Source organism: Canis lupus, chromosome 10 (genome assembly GCF_048164855.1).
Source record: "Canis lupus baileyi chromosome 10, mCanLup2.hap1, whole genome shotgun sequence".
In the NCBI taxonomy this organism is placed as follows: domain Eukaryota; kingdom Metazoa; phylum Chordata; class Mammalia; order Carnivora; family Canidae; genus Canis; species Canis lupus.
This window is the reverse complement of record NC_132847.1, coordinates 35,160,893-35,170,169: the sequence shown is the minus strand read 5'-3', so window position 1 is coordinate 35,170,169 and position 9,277 is coordinate 35,160,893. Positions and strand designations below refer to the sequence as shown.

Here is a 9,277-nt window from a genome sequence, read left to right as displayed (position 1 = left end):
AAATCTACACCGATGCCTACGTCTGAGAAAGCACAACGGGTCTCAGGCTGGGGGCACTCTCTCCACCCAAGGCATTTTGGCTTTTTTGCTCCCAGTCATTTGCAGGCAACTGATCTATTTTGAAGCCTTCTGAAAATATTCATTTAAAGCTCAACTCAGTTTCCCTCTGGGGCCTCGTATGTTTTGAAACCGTATTTCCCCTTAAATATTTGGTGAATATTTGAAAAATAGAATTGACTTTTTTTTCGTAGACCAAAAAATAAAAAAAATTTACAAGTCTGCTAAAGAAATCAGAACTTTCAATTCGGGATATTAAAAGAAATTCTTCTAAACATTTTAAGTTAGACTTCTGAGTATCCTTTAATGTATGTTCTTTTTTTGTTGTTGTTGTTACAGATTTTGTTTATTTATTCATGAGACACACACACACACACACACACACACACACACACAGAGAAGCAGAGACACAGGCAGAGGGAGAAGCAGGCTCCACGCAGGGAGCCTGATGCGGACTCGATCCCAGGACCCCAGGATCAACGCCCTGAGCCGAAGGCAGGCACTAAACCGCTCAGCCACCCATATTCTAATATTAGATGTCCGTATTGAGAAAGGAAGGGATTTTCTTCTGCAGAAAAGATTCCTGGGGCTCAGGAATTGAAGGTATCAGAAACACAACCTTAAGCGGCACAAAATAGAGATGAATATGTCTTTCCTCGCACCATGCAATTCTGAACCCTTCTTTTATGTATATTGTTTCTGTCTTTTAATTGGATATGTCTAAGCAGCACAGTAACGTTCTAAAAGTTACTTAGAATGCGAGGTCATTAGTTCCACTCCCCATGCCTCATCGTTAAAGCGCTTCTTCTCATCACCATCCCATAACCGCTTAAATAAGCTACCCATACAGACGGCATCCACAAGGCAGTCCACATAATGAAATTTTAAGTCCTCAAAACCAGAAATAGGGGTTACCAGTTCCCACAGGTTGCCAGACTTAGGAACATAAGAGACCCCAGTTAAATTCGAATTTCAGATAAACAAGGAGCATTTTTTTTAGTGTAAGTACGTCCCAAGCATCCCAGGGGCCACGTCTGGCCAACATAATCACCGCTGCTTCCTGGGCAGTCGGGTCGACCGGGCGCCCCGCGTGCCCCCCCAGCCCCCCCCAGCCCCCGCCGGGCGAGGTCCCAGAGCCCGCGCCCCGCACCCCAGGCCGAGCGCCCGCCGCGCAGGTTTAAAACCCAGGACCCGGGGCTGGGCCGCGCCCCCTGATTGGCCGAGGCGCGCCCGCCGCCCGCCGGCCGCAGGCGTCACGCAGCCCCGGCAGCCCCGGCCCCGCCGCCTCCTCCGCGGCAGCCCGGTCGGCGCAAGTGCGGCGCGCGGGGGAGGGGGCGCGGCGGAGCGGAGGCTGGCGTCGGGCCGCCGCCGGCCGGGCGGGCGGGATTAAGTTTCCCGGCGGCGCGCGAGTGTCGGTGCGCGTCTACCCCGAAGCTCCTCGCCGGGCCGTTACTCAGCGGAGAAGAGGGCGAGCGGGGACAGAGGCGCGGCCGCCGAGGCCCCGGCTCCCCGGCTCCCCGGCTCCCCGGCCCTCCGGCCCTCCTCCCCTGTGCGCCCCCGCCCGGGGCGGCCGCCGCCAGCCGGGTAAGCGGCGCCGGGGCCCGGGCCGGGAGGCGGGGAGGCCGGGCGCGCCCCCGAGCTCTGCGCGCGCCGGCCGGGAGGTGCGCGGGCGCCGGTCCGGGGCGCGGGGCGCGGGGCGCGGGGCTCGGCGGGCGGGGTGCGTGCGCCCCACCCCGCGCGGACGGGCGGCCCGGCTCTAGCAGGATGGGGGCTGGAAGTTTCCTTGGCTACTTGCTGGCCCCCGAGCTCCAGCCCCAGTCCGGGCAGCCCCCCAGCCCCCCCGCACCCCCGCCTTTGCCCTTGCTGACTCTAAATGCTTTAAAAGTTTTTTTTTTTTTTTTTTCTTTTTTTCTTTTTCTTCGCCTGGAGGGGCACGGGGATGGTGCCAGAAGGGGGAACCGCGGCCCGGGCGCAGGAGCCTGTTGCTCGCCGCCGGCGTGGCCGCGCCCCGGGCCGGACGCCCGCTCCGGGGTGACGCGGTGCGGGGCGCGTAGCGGGTGCGGAGAGAGCCCCCCGCCCGCCCCCCGCCCCCCGCCCCCCGCAGACCGGCGTCTCCGGCCCTGGCCGCCGGCCCCGAGCGCGCCGCTGATTGATGCCCGCCCCCGTCCCCCGCGGCGCCCGTGCCCTTTCATCCCCTGCCCCCCGCGGGGGGAGCTTGCGCTCTCGCCCCCCGCTTCGGCCGCCCCGCGCCCACGGGCCGCCTTTGTCTGCGATTCGCAGCCGGGGGTGCCGGATGTGCCTCGGGGAGCGCGGTTCCCAGACGCTTTGTGTCCTGGGAGTTGTGTGCGTGTGTGTCGGGGGTGGTGATGGTGTAAATTTTTGCTTGCGTTCTTTGCAGAGGCACAAAGGCCTGGCTATTCTTTCCAGCAGATCACATGGAAATGCAGGCTGGGACTGCCTCGCGTAGGAGGGGCCCCGCGACGGCGGGGGGGGGGGGGGGGCGCTGCGCCGCGGCGGGGGGCGAGGCGGGGGCGGGGGGACGTCTCCCGCCAGCTGGGCGGGTGGGGCTTGCGGAGCCTGCTGGGCTGGCGCGGACCCCGGACCCCGGACCCCGAGCGTGGGCGCTGCGTGTGGTGCGGGGAGGGTGCGGTGGCAGCTAGTGCTGCTTCGGTAGCATCAGACGAGAGGACCGTAGGTCGATACTCTCCATGTTCATTGGATGTCCAGAGGGGAAGACTCAGCAAAGTGACTAGACGCTGTCACCCAGCCTTGGTGGACAGCTGTGCTGTAAACATCCCTCTGTGTTTCCCTAGGCATTTCTTCTCATTTAGGTTGCCTTTTACAAAAACGAAACAAAACAAGAAACCAAAAAACCCCGTGATCTGAAAAACCAACGAGGTGATGGTTTGGGGCTTGGGAGTGTTTACACGCTGACTTTAGTATGGGTGACTACAATGAACTTTTTTTAAGGGTCACATGATCTATATTTGGTATATACTTGAGCGCCTGATAGAGTTTAGGTTAAAAAAATGCATTTAAGAAAAACAAAACTTCCCGTTCCTAGGTTTGAGCTATTAATATAACGTAAAGCTCTGGATGGATGCTCTGGTGCCTTTGCCTGAAGGAGGAGCTAAGAGGGTTTAGAGGGTGGTGGGGATAATCTTGTCTGGGCTGCCCAGATTTCCTGCTAGCTAATGAGCTAGTTTACAAACGTGGTTTTTTTTCTAGATTGAGCTATATCCTCGCTCAGTTCATATTAGGGTCTTTTATTTAAAAAAAAAAAAGATTTTATTTATTTATTCATGAGAGACGCCCAGAGATGCAGAGACATAGGCAGAGGGAGAAGCAAGCTTCCTGCAGGGAGCCCGATGTGAGACTCCATCCCGGGACCCCAGGATCAGGCCGTGAGCCAAAGGCAGGCGCTAAACCAATGAACCACCCAGGTGCCACCATGTTAGGGTCTTTTAAAACGGAGGTCTCTAAACTTAATGGGTCATAGGCCAAGTTGGCCAGCAGCAGCCTGTTTTCCCCTAAAGCGTAGGAGTTAGAAGTGGTTTGTGCAATTTTATATGGCTCAAAAACAAAATCAAAAGAATATTATATCATGGCATGTGAAAATCATATGAAAATCAAATCTCAGTGTGCTGTTATAAGTAGAGTTTTATTGGCACACAGCCACACTCATTAGTATTGTGTGTGGTGGATTCTTACTGTCTCTGGCTCCTTTCACAGCAGCGGTGGGAGAGTTGAGTAGTTACATAGTTGAGACACAGATACATAGCCTTCAAAGTATGAAAGAAAGTATGTTGCCTTTCTCTTATTCTTTACAGAAAAAATCGCCAACCTAGAGCAGGCTTTAAAAGAATTGCTTAAATACTTCCTCGTGTGATGGATGCATTGCTTAATTTCATTGCCTTTAACTGTTTCTGGTGTCCTCTGAAGTGGCTGACTTTTCCCAACTAGGTAGTCAGATTAAGTGAATGTATTGGATTTTCACATTTCCAAGTTTCACTCTCAGAAAGATTCTTAACCTTTTGATTCTTTTTCTTTTTTGTCAGAATCTAGGATAAAGTGAGTTTTCTGATTGGCAGAAATTATGTGTGTAGTTACTCTAATATAGATAGCCCAATTTCAGGGTGTTCTTCGCTGAGTTCTAGCGGCTTCTTGCTACTGTGCTACCTGAGCAGGTTTTGAGAATCACAGTTTTGTTCATTTAGGTGGAGAGCAGCTGGGGTTAGAGGATGTCAGGAATACGTTTTTGCAGGGAAGTTACCACTTTAGGCAAAGCTAGTTTGTGAGGGAGCTTGACTCTTCAACAATCCTCTTCCCTAAACCTTTGCTAAAACAAAAAAAAATGTTTATTCTCAACATATTACTAAGAGATCAATCATATGTGTACATGCGTATAATATGCATTCTTTTCATTTCATTGGTATTGGTATTTCATTTCTTCTCTCTCGTTTCTGGTTTTCTTCCTCATTTTTTTCTGTACTCCTTCCTTTTATCTCCTAAGCCTGTTGCCTGTGGTTTAGGCAGGGCAAGATGTGAGTTACTGTTTTTAGTATGCTCCGAATCCCTATCACAAAGACATTTTCAGTATGCTCCAAATCCCTATCACAGAGCCTGTTTAACCATTAAAGGCTTCTTTGCATTTCAGATACCTTTTATTTTTTATTTATTTTTTTAATTGAAATTCGATTTGCCAACATATAACACCCAGTGCTCATCCCATCAAGTGCCTTCCTCAGTGCCTGTCACCCAGTCATCCCATCCCCCACCCACTACCCTTTGTTCGTTTTCCAGTTAGGATTCTCTCATGCTTTGTCACCCTCTCTAATTTTTTCCACTCGTTTTTCCCCCCTTTCCCTTATAATCCCTTTCATTATTATATTGCCCTTATGAGTGAAACCATATGGTGATTGTGCTTCTCCAACTGACTTACAATGGAATATTACTCAGCCATTAGAAAGATCGAATACCCACCATTTGCTTCGACGTGGATGGAACTGGAGGGTATTATGCTGAGTGAACTAAGTCAGTCAGATACCTTTTAAATGCACATATATCATGAAGGAGTGAAGGCTGTCCCCAGAGTTTACTAGATATCTGCAATGTGGGTGTGCTCAGATTTGTGGGAATCCTTGAAATGTAATTTTGCCTTGATGCAGGCTTTCAGCCTTTGGGTGCTGGGTGTGGAGGCTCTGCTTTATAAATGAAGTGGACCCATTGTTTTGAGTTAGTATTAAGGGATTTAGAAGCTGGCATGCAACAATGAATTGCCTGGAAGATAACAAACTGCCCTGAGTTAAAGGCAGATTATTTTCTTAGATTACATCCCGAGTCTGACATCATAGACTTGACCCTCTTAGGTTGAGTTGCAGGTTGGCTCCATTTTGTATATTTATAATATGTACTTATATACATATTTATAATATGTATTTTGTGAATTTCATAAAGCAGCTTGAAAAAAGTTGATATATTGGACTGGAAATGTCTCCATACTTGCTAGAGCAAACAATGCATCTGGCAGAGAATGATCCTATATTTCAAAGTAAGAAAGCAGAAAACTTCCCATAGAATTCAGGACTGCTTGATGGTACATATGAATGATGCTATATTTTATTATTATTATATTTCTCAAGTAGTTGTACGTGATTTTAAAGTACATTTGGCCTGAATAGGAATTCACTTGATACAGTTACATTGTTACATACATTATCAACCCCATATTTATAACAAGAAAGGTATTATTTTCCCTTGGGAGATATTGTCATGCATAAGACAGCATCTATATAAACACTGGGAAGTGATGGTTAGTATGGTAAAGTTGATATACTATGATTAAATAATTACAGTGGGGTTCTGTGTGGGTGAATAAGAATAAGGAGATGAAGAACTATGTCTACTTAAATAATCTGTTGCCTTCCTGTGAAATATTTTCTGAGAAGATCTGAGGTAATCGTTTATTTAGTAGATAATAATGGACGGGTTAGGAGGTACATTGCATTGGGTTAAGCACTGGGAGGAACGTAAAGTATTGCTCTAGAAGTCTACGGACTTGGTTGAAAGAATAATCACACAGTGGGAAGAATAAGAAGGTTTTACACATAGTAAAAGTTATACCATTTCAAAGAAATTAGAGATCAACATAGGATTGCTTGCTGGCAATTTGTAGATGGCCGTCTTCTCCCTGTGTCTCTCAGTCGTATTGGATTAGTGGAGCCCCAGGGACCTCATTTAACCCTACCTACCTCTTTAAAGACTATGTCTCCAAATACAGTCACATTCTGAGGTACAGGGGTTAGGACTTAAACATACATATTTTGGGGAGGTAGAGAGGAGGACACAATTCATCCCTTAACAAAGTTCTTAAAAAGACCCAAGTTATAGGGACTCCTGAGTGGCTCAGTGGTTGAGCATCTGCCTCTGGCTCAGGGCGTGATCCCAGGATCCTGGGATCGAGTCCCACATCGGGCTCCTGGCAGGAAACCTGCTTTACCCTCTGCCTCTCTCTTGGTGTCTCTCATGAATAAATTAGTAAAATCTTACAAAAAAAAAAAAAAAAAAAAAAGACCTAGGTTATAAATCCGTGGAGACCTTGAAGAAAGGACTGGTTTAGGGCAGGGAGGCAGGTCATACAGGAGGCTCTTGTGTTAGTCTAAGCATTTATTGAGGTAATTTGATGTTTGGGAAGAAAGAAACTGCTACTTGAGGAAAGAGATACTTTATCTTTGGCCAGAAGCCACTTTTCTTTTTTCCTGGTTTTCACTGAGAAACTGGTTCTTGCTTTTTATGAGCAGAGTGCTACATTAGTTTCCTTTTTAAGTATTTCATAAAAGCGCTAATTTTAAAAAATATTTTCTCTATTCCTTTAAAAAAATCAGTAAAACATTAAATTTGTCAAAGATGAAATGTTAATGTTTGTAAACATTTCGTGATGATTCTGGAACCTGATTAAAACAGCAAAACTTATTCTTTAAATTACATTGACCTAAAAACTGTATGTACTTGCATGTTTTGTGAGCAAGTAGTTTACATAATCATTTTTTCCCCTCAGAAATTTCCTCTTCTTTTTGGAAAAAAATTGAGGTTAAAATAGTAATTTAGATTGTATATTATAAAATAACAAAAACTTTTTTAGGTGTTGAGATTAGTTGAGTTAGAGAAATGTTAATGCAATTTTTCCAAATTTGGCCCGCCGAGTTAAAAAAAAGAAAAGTAAATTGAAATTAAGTTTAAAGAGAATTTGAGAATTAAGTTCTTGCTTTTTTTTTTCCTTCTTGCTTGTGATGGTTACATTTGTTTAGTATAGGAAATTCTGGTCTTTTTTTTTTTTAAGATTTTATTTATTTATTCATGAGATACACACAGAGAGATAGAGAGAGGCAGAGACAAAGGCAGAGGGAGAAGCAGGCTCCATGCAGGGAACCTGATGCGGAACTTGATCCTGGATCATGCTCTGGGCTGAAGGCAGCGCTAAACTGCTGAGCCACCCAGGCTGCCCGGAAATTCTGGTCTTTATTCTCCTTTTAGTTTTATTTATATCTTAGAAAACAGTATTCATTGTTGTTTTCTTATAAAGCACTCTACCTTCAGATCTAAGGTGCTATAAATAAATGCATGAGGGGAAAGTGAAAAAGGAAACTCTTGTAAGAGAGGAAAAACAGACATGAACTACGAAAAAAATAGGAAAGACCTATTTGGGTGTGTTGATAATATAGTGTTGATAACTTGAATATGTTTTGGGATACTTTGCAATTTACTTTATTAGTTATGTTTTAAAACTATATAGTAAAAGACATGAGATAGTGATTTCCTTAGTAACTTATTTAATAATAAAAATAACACATTTAAAAAAATATATGAGGTAGGCAAGTGCAAAGAATTAAACTTGCCTGTGATTGTCACCTATATATCAGCCCCCCTCAAATAATACACATGAATAAATAGCACTGTTTGTTGATCAGTAGATTTCACTGATTGCTCTTTTTCTCAGTGAAGATAATATGATCAGAGATTATTAAACATCCATACATAGAATTGAAACTGATCTCAATTGTGTGAACCAATGTCCATTGACTCTTGAGGAGATATGGTAATATGGCTAACTACGATGTGGCACATAGGAAACCAGTGGAGCATCAATTATTTAATCTCGGTCTCTGCTTGAAAGTAAATATTACATAGTCCATAGTTAATTTTGGAGGCTCGATCATGAGGTATTTTTAGATGTTTTATGCCTGTGGAAGGAAAACAAAAGAAACGGCCCCTAGGCCAGGATTATTGCTCCCTTGCCTGCTCTGTGAAGTTCAGTGAACATCTTTTAGGTGTTAAAGTAAGGACTTTCAGACTCCACCCTTTTCTCAAGAGGGGGAGAGGGATTATTTTTCTTATTGATGTGTAATTTATAATTGACGTGATAAAACTGCACATATTGGAAGTGCACATTTTGTTGAATTTTGGCCACTGTGTATCATCCCCATGATCAAGGTAGTGAACATACTTAGTACCTCTACAAGTTTCCTTATGACCCTTTGTAATACTTTCTTGTCTTGCCCTACTTACCCATCTCCTATCTCCAAGTAACCACTGATCTGTCAGGACAGATTAGTTTGCCTTTCTAGAGTTTTAAATAAATGGAATCATGCAGGACATTCTCTCATTTTATCTGGCTTCTTTTACTCTGTATTTTGGGATTCATCCATGTTGCTTCTATTCATAGTTTAATACTGCTTATTGCTGAGTGCTAGATCATTGTACTGAATGGATGTACCGTTCAGAGGTTTTTTTTAAATAAGTTAGAATTCCTTTGTATTTTGTCCATTGTCGTGTATTTGTCCTTGGTTTCAACCTTGTTGTGTCAGACTTTTGTATTTGACATATTACTCAGTCTTCTTAAATTCATGCCTCGTGGATACACTTAAAATTTAAGTGCCCTTATAAAATGTATTTGAGGTTTCAAAATATGTAAATTATATGTAATTTAAAAAAAAAACTAGCCATTGTAAAAGAGATTTAAAATTTCCTAATATTTAAAAATATTACATGATATGTAAAAACAAAACAAACAAAAAATTGGTCACGTGGGTATTGAGGCTTTCCACAGACTTTTATATCTTACCATGTGAATATTGAGCTCAAAGCTTTAAGACTGCTTGGCTAATTCTCTCACTAACTTGCATATTTTTTGTAGTTTTTATAGATTTTGACAGATTTATCT

The 9,277-nt window shown here is 44.6% G+C and overlaps 1 protein-coding gene across 15 annotated transcripts in view; it reads left to right on the top strand.

Moving 5' to 3' along the window:
* The first annotated feature begins 1,445 nt into the window (after positions 1–1,445).
* The window catches only part of MPDZ (multiple PDZ domain crumbs cell polarity complex component), a 161,222-nt gene continuing 153,390 nt past the window's right edge, over positions 1,446–9,277 (top strand). For all 15 annotated transcript variants that reach the window (XM_072841364.1, XM_072841369.1, XM_072841367.1 and 12 more), the window contains exon 1: positions 1,446–1,641. The gene's annotated coding sequence lies outside the window, so the exon portion shown is untranslated. The remainder of the gene's footprint in view (positions 1,642–9,277) is intronic.